Source organism: Panulirus ornatus, chromosome 21 (assembly GCF_036320965.1).
Source record: "Panulirus ornatus isolate Po-2019 chromosome 21, ASM3632096v1, whole genome shotgun sequence".
NCBI classification, from domain to species: Eukaryota; Metazoa; Arthropoda; class Malacostraca; order Decapoda; family Palinuridae; genus Panulirus; species Panulirus ornatus.
In genome coordinates, this window is record NC_092244.1 from 3,594,809 (window position 1) to 3,616,381 (window position 21,573).

Here is a 21,573-nt window from a genome sequence, read left to right on the forward strand (position 1 = left end):
TACCAAAACGATGAATTGATAATAACACTAACATAACTTCACCATATGGTCCATTTTCCCTTCACGAGAGGGCGTGCCGCAATCAGGACCTGGCCTCCCAAACTTCGCCTTTGCTGTACCCCACATCAGGACGTCTCCAACACAATGAATCACGAAGGCGATCACACTTGCTGAGGGAGTGTCTTTGCGTGCTGCATGACCTATCCTACGAGGGGGGAAACTTTCGATAAAGAAATATAATCCTGGTGAAAAATACGAGTTTCAAAAGAGCTTTTAGGAAAATGAGTTCCGTCCATTAGCGAGACTGATCAAGGACAGGAGGAGATAGAAAGTCTCGAACTTTACGTCGGTTCGGAATTACTCTGTCTCAACCTGATTTTAGTCTCCCTGCGCCACAGTTGAACACACTGTGCGAGACTCAACAGCATAACTGGAACATAATGAGACAGATTAGGGGAACAAGACATAGTGAGGTGTATCAAGTCTACGGAGGAAGGTGTTCAGAGTCAAAGCCAGTGATGGGAGTGGGAGAACAAAAGCTAACACGAAGAAGAGGAAGAGGAAAGGGAAGGAAAAAGAATGAAAAAGAAGAGGAAAAAATAGAAGAGCATTACTAGAGGTGTTCTAAAACCTTTGGAGATGGGAAAAAAATATTACTTTGTATTACGCAAGAAGCGATATAGATGGAGTTCTTGTTTTAGAGAAATTGAATATAGAAAATAGACTACGTAATAGAGCCAAGAGTGGGAGAGGTATAGTGGGGAATAGTGTGTGTGTGTGTGAGAGAGAGAGAGAGAGAGAGAGAGAGAGAGAGAGAGAGAGAGAGAGAGAGAGTCTTCCACTGTTTTCGGGTCTTGCGTCATTTAAACCAGACCAATTACAGATAACTCTGGTATCTTCACACAGGTTGCATTACAGTCACGTATCTTACGTGTGTGTCTTAATCTTACGAACAAAACAGTAAAAGAAGAAGAAATTTGAGTATATTTCAAAACGTCCTCGTTTAATTATACCTATACTTCACGCAGCAAATAATTCGGGAATAATGTGATTGCTGTTATTAATCATCACACAGGATGTAATTCAATAAACAAATTATCCAAATTATCAATTATTTATCAGGATATTTTCTCTCGTTGGTAATTCTCACCTCGGCTGAATTCCTCTGACCCTCAACACGGGCCAATTCAGCAACTTGAACTTAGACCTGTCTTACTTCTAATTAGCCAACTGGGGGCCCTAAATTGATTTTTAAGGGAGAACTAATTAGTTTGTGAAGTTAGGGAATATATGATTACAGGGTCCCTTCACAGATCGTCTACCTAATGGCAACCCAAGGTGGTAATGTTTGATGAAGAGGTGAGAGAGCTGTGAGAGGGGAAGCTATACAGCTGTCATGTCATGGCCCATGTCATGACATGTCATGGCTCATGTCATACCCTGACTCGTTTCATGGTGACACATTATGTTATGTAATGATGATGATATTTGTAAGACGATGGTAATTATTGCCTAGGTTAATTAATGATGGTCACGAGGTAATTCCGTTTAGTTATAGAGATAATTACTCTTGTTAATTTTGGTTATGATAATTAAGACCATTACAATTATCATAATGACGGTGCAATGGTGGTGTTATTTATATTTTTGATGCAAATGATGCTCACGACGATTACTGTAGCCATAATGATAATGACGTAACTAATTACAATAATGATCACAGTGACGTCACGTTGAATGGTGATGGAATTACTGAAGCAAGACTGTGGTGTAGGAAGTACAGTTTCACCCAGAGGGAGGTGCTGAAGCGGCAGTTTCACCCAGAGGGAGGTGCTGAAGCGGCAGTTTCACCCAGAGGGAGGTGCTGAAGCGGCAGTTTCACCCAGAGGGAGGTGCTGAAGCGGCAGTTTCACCCAGAGGGAGGTGCTGAAGCGGCAGTTTCACCCAGAGGGAGGTGCTGAAGCGGCAGTTTCACCCAGAGGGAGGTGCTGAAGCGGCAGTTTCACCCAGAGGGAGGTGCTGAAGCGGCAGTTTCACCAAAGCACATGGGCTTGGGTAGGGGGTCCAGTCAGTTTCATCAAGGTACAGGTGCAGGAGAAGCAGTTTCACTGAGGTGATGGTGATGGTGGTTGAGGGAGACGGTCGTGACCCAGAATGGGACGTGGGGCAGGTTGGGCCCCTGACACAGGTGCTGAGAGAGAGAGAGAGAGAGAGAGAGAGAGAGAGAGAGAGAGAGAGAGAGAGAGAGAGAGAGAGAGAGAGAGTTTCATGTTGTATTGATAGGTTCGTTTCACGTGGCCGTCCCCGAGAAACAAATGGATGGAGTGATGGCAATACCTTGGATCCCTGGCGGAAGTCCTGTGGTCGTACTTCCCCAAACGTGCACTCCTACACACACACCCTCTGCCAACACTGACGACACCCTCTGACACCACTGACGACACCCTCTGCCAACACAGACGACACCCTCTGTCACCTTTGACGACACCCTGCCACCTCTGACGACATCCTGAAAACGCCGGAACAACTCCCTTGGAAAAGCTGCAAACACAATACAAACACTGATAACGTCCGGACATTACCAACAGTACCCAGACTATACTTCGTTACCACTGATAACTTCCTGCTGTTACTGTCAGCACCCTGCTAACGCTGATAACACCTTACCAACACCAACAGCACCCTGCCAACGGCCTACCTACGCCCTACCAACCTTGGCAACATCCATCAGGGCCCTGACAACTCTTTACCAACCCTAGCAACACCCTGCCACAACCAAGCCAACACTGACAAACCCCTGACAACAATCTGCCAACATCCTGACAACAGCCACAAAACAAGAGAAAACTGTTATGTTGCTGCAACGCTTTAGTTATTTATACTCTAAATACGTCCCTGGGCGAGGGTAGACGGCCTACCCACCCTCATGGTGTGAGTGTAGGGAGGGAGGGAGGGAGCTGGGAGTAGGAGGGAGGGAGGGAGGGAGCTGGGAGGAGTGATGGAAGCAGGAGGGAGGGTGTGTTAGGAGTAAGAACGGAGGTTGGATTGATGGAAGTGGGAGGAAGAAAGAGGAATGTTCTGAACGGCGTGGAGAGAGAGAGAGAGAGAGAGAGAGAGAGAGAGAGAGAGAGAGAGAGAGAGAGAGAGAGAGAGAGAGAGAGAGAGAGAGAGAGAGAGAGTCCTGCTAGGAGACGGTAATCTCCCCTGGGGAGGTGAGCGCCCTTAAAATGACAGAGGGAGGCAGGAGACAAGGTTGGGGAGGGTCAATGTGAGGAGGACCCAATAGGAATGTGGCCTGAGAATCGTCGCGAACACCTGAGGAGGATTATGTGCGTTCAAGATATCTATCAAGTGGTGGTTATGACTGGACCATGGCGGCCTTTAATGACCCGTGGCGGCTGACAGACCAAAAACCCCATCAACCAACCAACCAACCAGTCCCCAGGAGGGCACTGTTATTAGCCCAGGTGCCGGGCAGTTGGAGGTAAAGCTCTGAATATCCTTCTTGACTGTTGACCGTAGGGTGACGGGAGCTGGGGAACTTTGGGAGGTGGGGAGGGAGGGGATGGTGGTGAAGGGCTCTTGGGAGTGTGGCGAGCAGGAGGAAGGAAGGGAGGGAGTTGGAATGGTGGAGCGTGACAGGTCCCGCTGGGCCTGAAGCCCTCGCACGCCACTCCGGAGTGTCGTGTGAGGAAGACGAACTTACCTCCCAGGATGCAGTGGGTACCATCTGAACCCAGGGTGAACAGACGTACTGTTGACAGTCACACAAACTATCCTTTGATTCACGTTCTTCAGACTTGATTTATACTGGTTTAGGAAGGGTTTAGGGGGTCAAGTTCCGGCGATCTATACGTATATTTACGTCCGTTACCCGGGCCGTCTGAAGTAATCAATATTTATCCTGGGATAAGAACACAGGCTCGTAAAGTTATATGTAGGGCGTCTTAAACCAGGTGTAGTGACGCACCACCGACAGCCAGGCGGACGATCAAACTGGTTTTACAGCTCCAGCTGACGGCAAATTACGGTTCCTTTAACCACTGAACACGAGGGTACGACCCTAGTGCATGACGGTACGACCCTAGAGCCTGACGGTGTGTGTGTGTGTGTGTGTGTGTGTGTGTGTGTGTGCTACATATTATATAGAATAATACTAGGAATATTTCACCAGGTATTAGAGGGCAACACCTGTTATCAAAGCGACCGTCCTAATAACTTAGTTCACTAATCTATTGATGACCAATTTATGGTCGGTGATGTGACCTCGTAACGCGCGTTAATCACACTATTGATGACCCAGGACCCGGTTAATTAGACCCTTGATGACCTTAGACCCGGTGGAAATGACCTGTAATGACCTAGAACCAGGGTCAGCAGAACCTTGATTCCCTAAAATTTAATTAATTTGATATTTTATTGTCTAAGACACTGAAAAGGTGGATTTTACACACACACACACAAACACACACACACATATGAGGGGAGGATGAATGGTTGGGTTGATAATGAGCCCGTTATCCTATCCAGGGTTCGAACTCTGGCTCGCGCAATTCATGGTCAGCTACGCTAACCAGTACACCACGGTGTTTCTTGCGCTCTTTGAACAACAGAAAGTGGAAGACAGAACGTCCCAGAGTTGCCTCTCACAGTCCTCCCCCCCCTCATCTCTCTCTCTCTCTCTCTCTCTCTCTCTCTCTCTCTCTCTCTCTCTCTCTCTCTCTCACACACACACACACACGCACACACACACACTCTCCTTTCCCTATACTCCCAGACCCACGCCTTCCTCTCGCACTCTCTGTCTCTTCCCTCTCACTCTCCCTTGCTCACGTCTACCTCACTCTCCCTCTTTCTCATCCACCTCTCACGCTCCCCCCCCCCCTCTCTCGGTCCCTGACACGTAAATATGAAATAAAAAAGTTACATAAAATATAACAACTTTTGTACAGAGAATTTAATCCTCTTAACTCTACAACAAACGTAGAGAGCACAGCAAAACTACTGTTATTTTTAGTGAATAAATATTTCGGGTGAGCTTGAAGAAGCAACACTTAATTACTGGCCAAGCATGACGCGACTGAAGGAAATAATTCTACGAAGATACATACATACATACATGTCCAACATGTACATCACAGATACATACATCTACAGTATACTACACGTATGTAGGCAGACACACGCTCGTACGTAGCATGATATGGTGTCTGCAACTGAAGCAGCGTTGCCGATTCAGTCGGAGGAACAGTGAAGGAGTTCATTTCAGTCAGGTTTTGCGACTTGAAGCTGTTGAGAGTATGGGCTGGCCATTCCCGAGGAGATTCACCCTAGCCTTAATCCATTGAGCGCGACCGTACGACCCTTGAACGCAGCGGCGTGACTCTTGGTTATGAAGGCCTGGTCTTTGACCTGATCCTTAAGGCCAGGGTCAAAGGCTACAGAGCACCAAGAAGGGTTTGGACATCATATGTCACGTAAGCCAGCTTTAAACTTGGCTCTCCATCGTCCATATTTCCTCTGATGGTGAACGCTATCGAACCCGCCTGTACAGGAGCCACGGACGTGGCACACTGCCTACCCGAAGCGATCTGTGGTCTCATCTCATTGGCTCGTAATGGTAAACAAAGTGGGATCCTCCCGGTTATGTAGGTTCCCTATGACGAAACTGCTGTTCTTAGGTGATCGGGGGAACCGTATTGTACTCCTCCCACGTCTGTTTCTCATGTCTGTGTTTAGGCTGTTCTATTAGATATCCTGTAGCACAGACCAGGCCCCTAGAGCACAGACCAGGCCTCTGTGGGGCCCCTATAGCAGAGACTTGCCCTCACTAGTATTCCCTCAAGGGATTCCTTAGGAGGTTGTCTTTGACGAAGACCTGATGACCACCTTGGGGAGGTTACTGCTGGACGTACCTTGCTTTACACAGACCATAGCCTCCACTCTGACCTGGAAATCCCAGATAATCCCATATCCCATTCAATCATATAACCTTTACCACATTTCCTGTTATGTATGTTAAGGTAAGCTCATTTCCTGTGAAACGTGGAAAAAAAAGTTTTTAATTTCCTGTTAATTCTATTTAGAATTACTCATATCCTAACCCATTCTCTCTTTGGGACAACTATTTTTAGGATTATCCAGTGAAAGTTAATATTAAATTCGGGCAATATAATGTTAAATTTGGTCTCGCACAGGAGAAGGTGCTTCGTTTTTTGAGTCCTTAAACACGAGAGGAACTGATCGCTAACAGCCAAGTCCCTGGGGCTCAGGAGCGTATGGAGTATTGCTGGACCTGTTGTAGTCATTAGCGTAGATCTTCATCCCGAGTCCTAGTTTGGAACTAGCGGAGGGGTGGGGTGGGGGGGGGGGGGGGTCAGGAGCAGTGAAGGGTTGGGCAAGGAGAGTGCGTGTGCAGACGGACGGAAGAGGAGAAACAGTGGTGGTGGTGTACACTGAACAAAGTGCGTCGATTGGGAGGTTGACTGACTTTGTGTGTGTGTGTGTGTGTGTGTGTGTGTGTGTGTGTGTGGCGTTGGACTGTTATAGCTAAACGCGATGAGGGTGTGGGCAAGTCGGATGTGTGTGAGTGCGTGAAGATGGTGTCGAGTGTGTTACGACTGTGTGGCTCTGTAAGGGTAAAGATCTGTGAGACTTTGTCAGTCAGCACCTACGTGTAAGGTGCGTCCTTCATGTGAGTGCGTGATTTGTGACACACAGACTGAAGTGCGTTCCGAGGTTACCAGAAGTTGACAGTCGACCGAATTAAATCGATCTCCTCCACTGACCCCTGACGCCATCAGGGTTTTTTTTTGTCTACTGCTTTATATGACTCCCGGCCATTCACGAAGTCGGACAAACAAAAGACTTAAAATCCACACCAGTTTTCCCTCGCAGAAATGAAAGTTTGATGCGGTATTAATTATGAAACCTTCCCAACACGTCCGCTCGGCTCTTTAAACATTACTATATATAAAAAAGACTCCATTCTAGCAGTGAATTCACTGTTTTGTATTTCTTTTCTTTAAATGCATCTTTTTAGCATATTTAAAAAAAAGTATTTGTACTGTTCTGTTGTTTTTTTCTTCATGTTTACGTCACATACATCATAGTAACACATGGAAAATATTTCAATGGCTATGATTTTTATTCAGTGTTAGAAAGACTTTTAATTTTGTACGTCTATCTGACGTGTACATAAAAAAACACATCTCCAGTACCAAAGATTTATGAGTCGTTATGTTCTCTCTTACATCACTTGTTTCCTTCGATGTACGACATCTGTTCTTCAGAACCCCAATAACAGACGCCTCTCACACCCGACAACCAAGTAGACACAAGGAACAAAAATTATGTGATAGTGTCTCCGCTTCCTTTTTTTTTTTCTCCCTTTTTGTGCCATAAATAACCAGATTGAAAATGTGCGAGTGGCATCCATCCCCCTGCGCAGCGCCCTCTGGAAGCCGAGGCCGCCGATGGGCCCCGTCAGTGGTGTCTTGCCTTCCCTGCGGCGCGGGTGTGTGACGCTCCTCAGAACCCGCCACTCTTCGGCCCGCGCAAGAATTCCCAAACTCCCAATCTCGCTCGTCCTGTACCGCAAACTGTCGTGTAATTGCACCACATTTTTTCTCTCTTTGAGCGAGGTGCAACTGTGTTCCGTAGCCCTGGTCGTGCCCGGGGAGAGCCTTGAAAGAACAGTTTTTCCTCAGTAGGTTTCGGAAATTAGTAAATCAAAAGGACGTGTTAAGAGAAGGAGCGCGTCTGAACAGTGCGTGCTAACAGGGACCCACGAGAGGAGGCCTTGCCTCCATCCCCCAGTGACTGACATGTGAGTGAGCCGATGGTCGTCGCCGCCAGCAGCCATGGAGGAGACGGCTTCCCTAATGGTGCTGTCGGTGCCCCAGGACCAGACGACGTCGCCTTCTCTCTGGTAGGACTACTTCGAAGGAAACGGGAGGGATAAAGGTCTTAAGGGAGGGTGAGGGAGGGATGTGGCTAGGATGAAACAAGTAGTCAGCTTGAGCTGGGAAGTAAGGACCAGTGTCCAGCTGCCTCCTACCCACACGGCTGTGACCAGGGCCCCGCTGGTCAACATGTCATCCTTGGGAATTTAATTCTGTTGTCTCTTGTCACTAACTGGGGGAACGTTTCTTGTGTTACTCCGAGGATTTTCCTTTCATTATTACTGGGGAATTTCTGTCTGTGATGATTTCACATACACAGACAGACAGACACACACACACACACACTATATATATATATATATATATATATATATATATATATATATATATACATATAATTCCGTTTCTTATCTGCCAACTTACGTTCCTAGCTGTATATATATATATATATATATATATATATATATATATATATATATATATATATATATATAAGTAGAACAAAACATCATAGGATATGTGACGTCACGGTTGACGGGAGCTGAGGTGGCCTCGAACCCAAGATCTCAAGGCTTTCGAGAACTTGACTCCAAAGATCATGCATCAGTCACACTTGACTCCCGCTCTGCCTGAGTCTTTACTACGACCACTCCAGCACGACGATACGACCACTCCAGCACGACGATACGACCACTCCACCACGACGACACGACCTCTCGAACACGACGATACGTCCATTCGAGCACGACGATACGACCATTCGAGCACGACGGTACAACCACTCGAGTGAGATGGTACAACTCCGAGCAAGACGGTACGATTGATTGAGCAGGACGGTACGACCCCTAAGGACAACGGTACGAAAACGTGATCACGACGGTACGGCCCTTAAGGGCAGCGGTACGGCCTCTGGATACACTGCCCTGGCATTTTAGGTCTGGTCCTTAAGGAGAGTCAGGTCGAAGACCTCAGCCATCATACTCAAGGGACGTACCGCCCGTGCTCAGGGGTCGTACCGTCGTGCTCAAGCGTCGTACCACCGTACTGAGAAGGGTCGTACCGTCGTGCTCAAGCGTCGTACCACCGTACTGAGAAGGGTCGTACCGTCGTGTTCAAGCGTCGTACCACCGTACTGAGAAGGGTCGTTCCGTCGTGCTCAAGCGTCGTACCACCGTACTGAGAAGGGTCGTACCGTCGTACTCAGGAGGGTTAACACAGAAATGACCTCTATTTTCACCCCATACCCAGTCAGCCGTGTCCCCCCCCCCCCCCAACCCATCCTGGCCAGAATTTACATGTAAATCATTTCAGATCGAGACGAATACGACGAATATCGCCACGTAAAATATAGGCAATATCGTCCTGTACACTATCACGAATATCGTCCAGTAGAATATCGCGAATATCGCCTCGATAACATCGCTAAATATCGTACTGTGAAATATATCACGAATATCGTCGAGTTGAATATTTTAGCTCTGCTTTTACCCAGTCTTCCTGTGAGTCCATCTGTTTGATTAATAGATAAGAATAGATCGCACGGGATTAAAGAGATGCCAAGTGACAATTCTTTCTGGACGACTTTATCACCTCGGCAAACCTAGGAAATGGAATCCCAATTCTAGGAAAAAAAAAAATTGAATTTATTCGAGGGAAATATGGTAGTCAATCAGGTATAACTAGCGCCCAATTTCCCTGATTATTTCTCTTGTTTTTCCCTTCAGGTTTCGCTGCTCATATTTATCCTAAAAAACGTCGTTCACGCATTTATACCAGGGATAGCCTAAAAGAACGAGACTTGCTGTTCAACTTTAGGAAACGCAGTATTATTTTTTTCTTTTTTTTTGTCACGTTCAAGATAGAAAGGGGTTATGTGAACCCCTGAACACGACGGTACGGCCTTGAAGCATAAGACGGTACCTACCCGACCCTTGAACACGACGGTACGGCCTTGAAGCCCACGATGGTACGATCCTTGATCACGAGGGTGCGACCTTCGGCCACTGTGTCACGACCCTCGAGCACCACAGTACGAACGGTACTTACGACCCTTGAGCACGACAGTACGACCCCTGGGAGTCATGGCCTGGCCTCTGACCTGACCCTTGTTCTGTTTGCTTCGTCTGTGTTGATAGTGGAGTGGACCTCCAGCAAAGACCCACCTTCGCTGAATTTACTGCTTGCCATTTTCTTTCGCGGTGTATTTCATGGTCGCTATGTTTTGCATGAATTGTATTGTGTCATTTTTCTTTTCTTTTACTCGCCCACCCCCCTCCTTTCTCCCTCTCCCTCCATGTTTCTGTTAGTGATTTTGTTTGTTTGTTTGTTTGTTTGTGGCTTTCATAATTTGACCGCCTCGCTCCGTTCTTTACTCGATATTTTAACTTACTTTTTATAAGTATTTTCTGACGTATTCTTTGCGTGTTCTTATCGTTTGCAATCTTCCTTATGTATCTGTGTATCTTCTGTATTTCAGAATTGTTTTGTTGAGTTGTATCTTTTGTTCCTTGTTTCTTTTGTTAGTAGGAATACGTTAAGTACTGCATTATGTACAAGTTACGTATACCTATGTATAAGCCAATACATGTTTTAGATGCGTAAATTAGGTGACTTGGTTTGCATAACTTATGTATGAGCGTTGTACAGTGAAAACCCCAGAGATGGACCGTATCGTCTACATTATACATAAATAATATTATTTCAGACCAGAGGAAGGTAACGTGTAGTATCCAACGTAGGGAATATTGTACGGTATACAGCAGGAGGAAATAGTGTATAGCAAAACCTCATGCGTAACTACTGTATAGCGTACGTGAGAGGAAAGCATTACGTAACAAAGACTGTGTTGTGTATTGACTGTATCGCCTCAGAAGTCCTTCCCCAGGCTCAGTTCAGCACTCAGGTTATCGTATATCAGCGACACAAGTTATTCTGAAGTTATAAGAGTTTCTGTGCGACATGGCGGCTGCGAGTGCGAGAGCGGCAGCTCTTGGTAAAGATGAAAGTGTGGCATGGACGAGTTTCTCTACCTTTGTGCCAGTCTTTGACCAGCCGATGTGATGTTGCTTTTGCGTCACCAAGTTATTAGTCTGTGTCTGAGAGACGACATATGCATCTAGAAACTCGGAATACCTACATATTGCTTTCTGTAGAGAGACAATATAACCTTATCTTGCACCCAGCTAGAACTCGGTTACTTCTAGGATATAACCCCTAAGTTCTTGACTTAACCTCGCGACAATAGAAACCGCTAAGTTATCTAAGTTAGAAGTTTTATTTTTTTCCCATAATTAACTTTACATGGTGGGGTGGGAATAGGAAAGATACTGCGAAAAAGAGTCAAGTTGTTTGCAAGACAAGACGTGAGAGATGTGTAAGATAGTAAGTTTACGTGTCTCTGACTCACAATACTTCTCTTACTGCAAGCAGGCAATATTCTCAGGAATATCCAGGATATATTATATATATATATATATATATATATATATATATATATATATATATATATATATACTTTAGTCATATTGAACAGATCAAAAGCTTACACTCAATCTTTTCCTATTTCTGTGATATGAATTACTCGGTGACCTCACAGTACGCGGGATATTCTTGTGTGGCTGTATCATTTGTATTGACCAGTCAGCGATACCTCAGGATGGTTCAGGTGATAATACCACCTAACGAACTCAATGTCTTAATGACCATCAATATGGCAGACTCCTACTATGACGCACCTTCAGAGCCACATGGTCTTTGACACGAAAGAGGCAATAAAAACCGAATTTCTTTTTTTTTTTTTTTTTTTTTAGATAAATCGTAATACACAAGTCTGTACATTTCTACAGAATTCTCTGTTGTTTACTATCACTCGCGATTATGTGTGGTGATATTCGATTGTGTGGGTTGATTCCAGAGATCGCAAGGGATGATAAATTGGTGTCGAACATTATGCCTTTAGCTCACAATACTCCCGGGTCTTGTTAAAACTGTAATTGGATGTTGTTATGTACTGATACTGAAATAATCGATATGGTCTATCATATAGGACAGTATTCACTGTAAACTGACATCCGGAAACGTAATACACAGAAGGTTTGATAATTCACAAGATACATCTTGTTACCAAACAAGACAATATTTTCAGATTCGAACCTTTTATTTCCGTTTTCAGAACAACATTGAATACAATATAAACGAGTTCCAAATCTTCGTAGCCCTCTACTTAGAGGCGCCACACATCTGAGTTTCCAGATATTAGCTGGAATAGAGAGGAGATTCCAGTCTCTATACACATCTTATTAGAGGAAACTACAGCCTCCCGGAGCTCTATGTCTTTCTAAATTTCCCCTTCGTACAGATTTAATGTAAACAAAGAGTTCTCTGTCGAGGGCAGTTCTTGAAAATTCTTCTTTAAAGATTCATTATTGTTTCCACATTGAGGTAACCAGATTCGAATTTAGAATTGTAAACAAATAATATTCCCATTCTTTTTGACTTTATCAAGTACTTCCAATCTTCAACAAATATTGTTATGTGTTATGAAATATGTGATAACCTGTTGTGATATCAAGATATCAACAGGATTCTCGTGTCAAATTGTTATAATTCTGCATCTTAACAGCATTTAAACCGCAATCACAGATCCAGATTTTTTCAAACCTTCTGACATTATTCTCCATTTCTTCAGTCCCCCATTATTTCTGACGTTATTACATAGAACAGTGTGTATGTCGCTTGAGAGAGTAGGGTTATTTATCGTTAGTTCCTAAATTCTTGAAATTTCCAAAGCTTCCTAATTCTGGGTCTATAAGCATTATTCTCAACTTCCAGTTACTTTTTATTGTGAGCTACACTGGATCTCTCGGTATGATTATGGACAACCAAGAACTCGTGAGATATTTACGTCCTTAATATAACGTCTAACAATGTGTACCTCCGAGATATAGTGTCATTCCCAACATGCATAACAGCCGTGTTCTAAGGCTCTGCATAAGGTTCCAGACTATTAAGAAAATCAAAAAGTAATCCTATCCAGAGTCTCCATGATGAAACCAAGAGCCGCGTATTCATAATGTACTCTATGACTGGAGTGTTCGTCAGTGTACAGACTTCCTGTATATAGCTTTGGACAAAGCCACATTATGGAGGACTGTTGAGTGTAGGGACGATGTGTTCTAGTGTTCAATGTTACTATTAATTCCCATAAACATCCCACATCGTCACGTTTTCTTCATTCATCAAAGCCGTTTCAATTGATCATATCACATGAAACTCTATACGAATGAATGTATAACTTATAGGATCGTCATCGAGTCATATACGTAAACCATGGTGATATATAAGAATATATAAGTACTTAGCATAAGGCATCAGACTCTGACCACAGGGAGTACGCTTTCGTGGTATGAGGACGAGTAAAACGAGACTCGTGGCACCCCCATCTAGCGGAGGTATCAATCTCCACCCAACAGGCGGGAGTTTCGCGTCTTAGTATGATGATGCCTCGATATGTAAACAAAGGCGACCCGTCCCCACTCCTGAGGGTGGAGCTGTAATTATACGCCTCTGTTCACATGGCCTCACACACTCGCTCTCTCATCTTACTGCATTTTAAATATATTTTTTTTTTGTTTTTAGGTTTTGGTTTCATTTTTATCTTTAACATTTCGGACTCATTTTCCCATGGTCCTATACTTTCGTTATAATTTATTTTGCTTTATCAGTTTTGGCCTTACATCCATCCGTCTTCGTCTCATACTCACCATATTGCTTATCTTTCCTTTCTTTCGTTTAACGTCATCAGTCTTATTCCTAACTTACCACACTATTCTCTTTCATTCTCATCTAATATTTCTTAATTCAATTTTTTTTCCTGACTTCTCTTTATCTTATTCTTCTTTCCTCTTTTGGGTTTATCCCTGACATTAAAATATAATCACTCGTGGTTGTATGCATCGTCTCCTGGTTCCTCATCGCCAAAATCCTCACTCATGAACTAGGACGATTAACTGACTCATCATTGGTCAAGCTCATCAACTGATCAATTGTTTGATGCTTCAATTCATCAACTGTCTGACTCACCAGTTCATCATGTGTGACTCATTAATTGTCTGACAATAATTCATCAGTTTCTTAAAGCATCAAGGGTATAGTTCTCTACTAACCTAAATATCATCAGAATCCTTCACACGATTCATCAAATTCACCAATCAACTTTCAGAGAATTGATTGAAATACGTACCTGTCTAGCCAGGGTGGTGCCCATATATTGTGCCATTATCTCATCATCATCAAATTTGCATTTACCAGCGGGATAGTTACACGATAATGTGAAATCCTCATCATTTACATCATGTGTAGAGGCAGTTTCCAACGAAGCAACCCATTGATTCTTCAGTAACCAACGGTAAAGCCACGCGAATATTTGGCTCATCAGTCACAGCATCCGATATTCGCCCGGGTCTTTCGTATATTCCATCCGATATTCGCCCGGGTCTATCGTATATTCATCGATCAAGCATCTCTCCCATCAGGAGAGTATGAGCCAAGGCAAGAGTGTGGTAACGTGTTCGGACTATCACTTCATCCATCACGGCGTCTCCCTCGTCATTGATGAGTGTCAAGAGTATCAGGTCATCAGTCAGAACCTGTCTCTCTATCTCTCTTTCATCAATCAGGCGCATCAAGACAATCAACCCATCAATCTGAACCTATTTCTCTCCCACTTATCACACACAAGTGTCGGGAGGAACAATTCATCAATGGGAGCGTCTCGCCTTATCTCTCATCAATCAGGTGTGTCAAGACCATCAACCAATCAGTTCATCAATCTGACCGTCTCCCTCACCACAGATGACTACCAGGACTCACAACCTGGGAGGAAATGAAAACAGTCGTCTTCACTCACACATCAGCTTCTTCTGGCGGGGCTTGTGAAGAAAATTCTCGCATCAAGACAAATTAAAGACAACGGCAGTTTCTTCCCTCGTACACACGCACACGTGTGTGTGTGTGTGTGTGTGTGTGTGTGTGTGTGTGGCTGGTGTGTTGTGTGTCTTGTACTGGTGATTCACAGGTACGACTTTTCTCTGTTGTTTGTTAGTATTCAGCTCTTGTGTCCTTAACAACGAGATGTGTTGTGTGGGGATGTTTGGCCACCAACTGTGGGTTCCAATTATTTCCTGCTCCTTTATTATATCCGGAATGGCAGTCTTCTTGGCCACCACAGTTCCCTCCTCGAGATATTCCTGGCACTTTTATGTGTCTGTGTGATAATTCGTTCTAGCCTTGTGCTGGAGATGGTCTGTTCTAGTATGGTGGCTGTTGTTTAGTCAACCATCTTAACACTTCGGTGCGGATGGAACGCAGTTTCTCTTGGTAAATATGGTCGGTTGTGTCAAGTGGAATGTGTACGCGTTCCAGGTGTGGCCACACCTGTGGCTTCATTCAGTTATTGGGATCACCTAAATTCTGTTAATGTATTACGGGATGTTCTTAAATTTCCCCTCGCTAAGATGGCTCCTTGTTCCGTCCCCTACACCAGAGAGACACACGACGCCTCTCGTCGTATCTTGATTGCGAGGTGAAGTTGCGGGAGGGTCCTGTCGTCTGCATCTGGCACTACCACTTGTGGTTTGGTCAAACCTGTTATCCATTGTCGCCTTTGTGGCGCCCACTTCTTCGTCATGAAGGTTTTTAGAGTTAAGCTGAATCTGAGAGTTCCATTTTAAACCCTCCCCCAGTCCTGACGGTGTGGACGGGAACTTAAGCTGGTAGCGTTGGGAGTATAACTAGTACCCGGGAGAGGTAGTGGTGTGTGATGCTCACTGACCACTGTCAGTAAGCGAATCAAATCGCGTGTTGGAGTTGTAATTCCACCGTCCTAAGAAGTCTTCTGTCGTGGTAATATCCCGGTGTTCCATTACGCTGCTGGTGCTGTGTGTCTGGTGATGCTAACTGGTCATAACCTGTGGTAATAGCCTTCCTCTGGTAATTAACTTCTTCCATCAGGTTCCTGCACTTAGCCTACTTCTATAATTAAGATTCGTTTTTCTAATTATCTCTTTTTTTTAAGTTTATTAGCTTTTGGGGTTTCACTGTTTTTGATACATGTAGGGATACGAAGCCACATGCGTGGAATGTTTTCACTGTCATGTGGTCACTGGTGTTTCTGAGGGTTTATTCCTTGTGCTGTTTCACGATATTTCGTCTCTTTACCGTAGTACTATTTTACCGTCTTCCACAGATTTTTCACTGCAGTTTCATCGTATTTCCAGGTTTGTTTATGACTTAATTTCACTGTTGTTTCCACCGTATTTCCTCTGTTGCTCCTCAGTTTCGACCGTGTTTCCGCCGTTGTTGCAAGGCTGTCTTGTTCCACTCCTGTGCCCTCAACAATCATTTCACTGTAGTTCCACTCTGCCGTCAGGTATTATGACCAAGTTGCTACATTTTCTATATTTGGTGGCGCGAGGTTCATTTTGTTGTTCAGTAATCACGTGTGTTCCACTTTCCGGTGATTTTTCCGGGATGATCGACCTTAGTGGATTTGACTTACGGCCTAACACGTTTTAGACACTTTTGTGGCAGTGCGGGCCATTTTCCCCACGCCATTACTCAGATCGACGTTCATACCTACAGCTCCCCTGTTGTTACCTCTCTACTTTATCACTCTTTATTGCCCCAGCCCCTGTTATATTGTCATTTGCCATACGTCCACCTCTCGACATGGTTACTTCCCCTGTATTACAGTTATTGCTGTAACGAGCTTATGGTGCCGATCTGTATATATCTTTACTGACTCCACCGGGGCTCGTATTTCAAGCACGGTCAGCCATTTGGAGTTACTGGTGGTGGGGTGGGGGGAAATATTATATTAAACCTCCGTGGTGTAGTGGTTAGCCTCGCTGACCGTGACGCGTTCGCATCCTGGTCGCGACAATCGGTACGCAGGCAACCCAGCTGTTCATCCTAACCCTAAAGGCTTGTCGATAAGTTATTTTCCTGGTTTAGGATATATATATATATATATATATATATATATATATATATATATATATATATATATATATATATATATATATATATATATATATTGTCACTCTTCTATCCCTTAGCATTTCTGTGCAAATACAAGATAGACAGGGAGATTTACTGAGGGGTGAAAGGAATCATATCAAATTCCCTACTCACACACGTGATCTGATGCCATTTTTGCCAGATCTCTGACGACTACAGACTCAGCCCGTAAAATGCAATCGAAACACGAGTATTGCCTTTCAAAAAGAGGATTAACAACATGTCATTTGCCAGCAAAGGATTAAGTGAGTCTGTCTCCTGCTGTATACAATATACACATATTCCATTACATAGTACTGTGGATGACGAGTACTCTTCGTAGGCTACAGGTGACTCAGTGTACATAGCTGTGACACACACACACACACACACACACACATATATATATATATATATATATATATATATATATATATATATATATATATATATATATATATATATACATATATATATTTTGGAGCCCACTCATACGCACACATATATATACTACCAGCACTCCATCGCACATTACCATACATATTACAGCTACTTTCACACACACAGAACAGCAGTGAAGACTTGTTTGCATACCACATCACGTTGCCCTCACCACAGTACCGACACAGACAGAAGCAAACAACGCTTCACGTTTACTTTTCAGGAGGATAACACAATATCATTTACCTGCCCACGTCCGCAAGCCATGTTCAAGAGCAATATTTACTCTTTACCAATTCTTTGACCTTTGGCGAGTTCAGTGCTGCCTTTTGATATCGTTTTTCTTCTTATTACGTTCATGATACGTGTGTGACTATATGTGATCTACGTACAGAAGCTGAGGGATGTTAAGGATGCGTAATGGTTGGGCGAATTATACGTATTTATATTTCCGTTTCCGAATCTTTTTAAAGTGTATTCTCCCCTTAAAGTCTGCTGTACTTGATCCACTTATTTGCGATTCTTATGGTAATCAACCTCGTTTGATGAGGTTACCGTGGTAACATCTTCGAGATCAGCAAACTATGTGATCTTCAGACCCTGATAACAGCACACTGTGTGATCGTTAGACCATATGAACAGCTTTGGGAACAGCACAATACGTGATATTGTTACAATGTCATCAGTCACTCCACATATAACATCCATATGCCACACTAAATTGTAGAGTCCTTGGGTTCGAATCCCGACGATACTTTGACTCGTCAGGCGACGACTGAGGAAGCCGAACGAAGCTTCATTTTCTTTCTTCAGCTTCCTACTGCTCTATGAGAAGCTTAGCCGACTATAGCAGCCAGCTTAAGTAAACATTTGCACATACGGCGACGTGCATCTTGTTGTTTGACGATAGCCAGCTTAGGAAGATAAGCAGTCAAGCTTGTTTTCATGCGCCCTGTCTAACCATGACCTGTCATCTGAGCGATGCATATCGTCTTAATAGGGACGACCTAGCTATAGCGGCCAGCTCAGTACACCTGTACTAACGTTCACCCACCTATGACGCAACGCTGAATCATACAGGCCCACTTAGTTCACCTGTAATGGCGGTCACCTGGTCTTAAAGATCACCCTTTTTGTACGGGGTATGAATGAAGGCAGAGGCCTTCTCCTAAGACGGGGGTTAGTGGGACCTAAAACGCACATGCTTAGCAGCGTACTATCATAGCAGTGTACGTCATAATAGCATATTTGATGAAGGTGTAATCATGTTATCATTTAAAGTCATATTCCACTGATCATTCGACATTTAGATTACCTTTAAAGACAATTTCGTAGTTACCAGTTGAAATTACATTCAATTATCTTTTTTTTTAATATCTTCAGAATTACACTTTATTCAGTTGAAATTATATTTATATCTAGAATAATTCTGCATTCATCAGTAGAAATTACATTCTGAATATTTTGATATACAGAATTACACTACTTTCGTCTTGTGAGATTATGTTTAGATCATTACACGGCAATAACACGTAAATCACACTTCAGTAATTATACCAAGAGACACTCCAGCCTGACGAAGTTCTACATAAGTACTTACATTTATGAGAGTGAGTCACGTAACACTGTGGTAGGGTAGAGAGTCCACTTCAGGGAATGTAGATTCTCTGGCCCTAATGAGCCGTCAGGTTCAGGGCTCAGGGCCTACCCTAGCCCTACAAAAATTAGTCTCTACAAAAGGTAATTGTTTGTGTGCACTTCAGTCGATCCCAGGTAGACGGGGAAGCTGTAAATGACGGGTGATGGACAGAGCCAAAATCCTCTGGCCGATGAATTACATTTGAATTATGTAATGAGATAGAGTCCAATAACTGGGTGGGGAATTACATTTGAATTTCATAATTGCATTAGATAAGTGTCCAATTACTACGTGAGGAATTACATTTGACTTGTTTAATGATTCTAGAGAGAGTCCAATCTCTGTGAGGAATTACATTTGCTTTATTTCATCATACCAGGAGATGAAATGCGTTCTGCACAAAGGGGATTCATCTGCTGTTATTATCTGAACATAGGAGAACAGAAGAATCAGAGTTATTTGCTGTATCTAATGGTGTGCTTCTGTCAAGTTATGTATTACTTGATAACATGGACAAGTCTCTGGCTATGTCTGTCTGTGTGTCCCTGTGTCTGTCCATCTGTTTCTTTATTTATATATCTATCTGTCTATAACTTTCTGGCTCTCCGTCTGTCCCTAAGTCCGTCTATTTGTCTCATTTATTTGTGTACGTATCTGTCTATCCATCTATCTGTCCAGCTATATATAACCTATCTTTGCTATATATCTCTACCTATCTCTCTGTCTATCTATCTGTGTATCTATCACCACCACCGGATTTGCGAGGTCAGAGGTCAAGGCCGCGGGGCCTGATTTCATTACGAGCGGGCATGGGTAAGCACATGGGACTTAGGGTGAATGCCGCGGAGAATCATGGGATTCAGATGGAAATTGTGGAGGGAATACGAGGAGGGTATGGTGGCCCCCCCCCCCCCCTGGTGTGACGTCGGCAGGATGGTGGCCTGTGGTGTGTGTGAGAGAGAGAGAGAGAGAGAGAGAGAGAGAGAGAGAGAGAGAGAGAGAGAGAGATTGTTCCACTATCTCTTTACGTCTTCCCCGTCCCCCTCTTCTTATCGTCCAACTCCACCTCTCCCTCAGTTTATCTCACTCCCAGCCACTCTTTTTCTCAGTCCCACTCCCCCCCCCCCCCTCTCTCTCTCTGTATCTCACTCCCACCCCTCCTTTATCTTACTCTCCCACCCACACTTTATCTCTCCCACACTCTCACCCTTCCTCTCCCCCCACATCCGACCCATTTTTGCGCCCTCCCCGCCCCGGACCTCTCACTGTTGGTGAATACTTGTTTTATGACATTAGATCAAAGGAATAAGAAAATTCTTCCCACTCTTTCCCCAAACTCGAATTTCCTTTCAGACGAGGCCCGAATACCGGAGAGAGAGAGAGAGAAGAGAGAGAGAGAGAGAGAGAGAGAGAGAGAGAGAGAGAGAGAGAGAGAGAGAGAGAGAGAGAGAGAGAGAAACGAAGGAAGACAAATCCATCTACACAAATAAAATCACCAAAAATTAGAAAAAGATGAAGGAGGAGGAGGAGAAGGAGGAGAAGGAGGAGGAGGAGGAGGAGGAGGAGGAGGAGGAGGAATGGAACGTAGACAGAAGGGCATAAAAGAGGCGGGGATATAGGCTGGGGACGGCAAGACAGACCACAATAGGACGTGACAACTGTCCCGGACAGAGAGAGAGATCAGGGGACAGATTCCCGGGGACCTTGTAAATGGCGGTTTTTGATGACATGCTAAAAGGCCAGGAGCTTCGGACAATACCGCCGGCCTTTTATAGTAGGGAAATGGCGCTTTTGTGAGGGGGGGAGGGGGAGGGGAGCTGGCTGTTGTGAGCTGAGGTCTGCCATTTATTTCTGGAGGGGAAAGTATTGTAGTGATGATGTTTGAATAATAATACTACTGATAGTAATGATGATTATATGAAATAATTACTACTACTCTTATTATACTAGAACCATCACTGTCATTATCATACTAGAACCATCACTGTCATTATCATACTAGAACCATCACTGTCATTATCATACTAGAACCATCACTGTCATTATCATACTAGAACCATCACTGTCATTATCATACTAGGACCATCACTGTCATTATCATACTAGAACCATCACTGTCATTATCATACTAGAACCATCACTGTCATTATCATACTAGGACCATCACTGTCATTATCATACTAGGACCATCACTGTCATTATCATACTAGAACCATCACTGTCATTATCATACTAGAACCATCACTGTCATTATCATACTAGAACCATCACTGTCATTATCATACTAGGACCATCACTGTCATTATCATACTAGGACCATCACTGTCATTATCATACTAGAACCATCACTGTCATTATCATACTAGGACCATCACTGTCATTATCATACTAGGACCATCACTGTCATTATCATACTAGGACCATCACTGTCATTATTATTTATTTTGTTAACGTGACGGTAATATGGATTATGACTTTATAAGTGGTTATTTTCATTACTCTCAACATTTTTAATATATTTTTTGTCATCAT

At 43.8% G+C, this 21,573-nt stretch overlaps 2 protein-coding genes across 4 annotated transcripts in view; one reads left to right on the forward strand and one right to left on the reverse strand.

Moving 5' to 3' along the window:
* Positions 1 to 21,573, reverse strand: part of LOC139756274 (uncharacterized) — a 490,501-nt gene that overhangs the window by 131,867 nt on the left and 337,061 nt on the right. The gene's annotated exons all lie outside the window — the stretch shown is intronic.
* LOC139756275 (zwei Ig domain protein zig-8-like) overlaps positions 7,391 to 21,573 on the forward strand; it is a 369,804-nt gene continuing 355,621 nt past the window's right edge. The window contains exon 1 of one of the 2 annotated variants that reach the window (XM_071675506.1): positions 7,391 to 7,930. The gene's annotated coding sequence lies outside the window, so the exon portion shown is untranslated. The remainder of the gene's footprint in view (positions 7,931 to 21,573) is intronic. The other variant, XM_071675507.1, reaches the window with a different exon arrangement.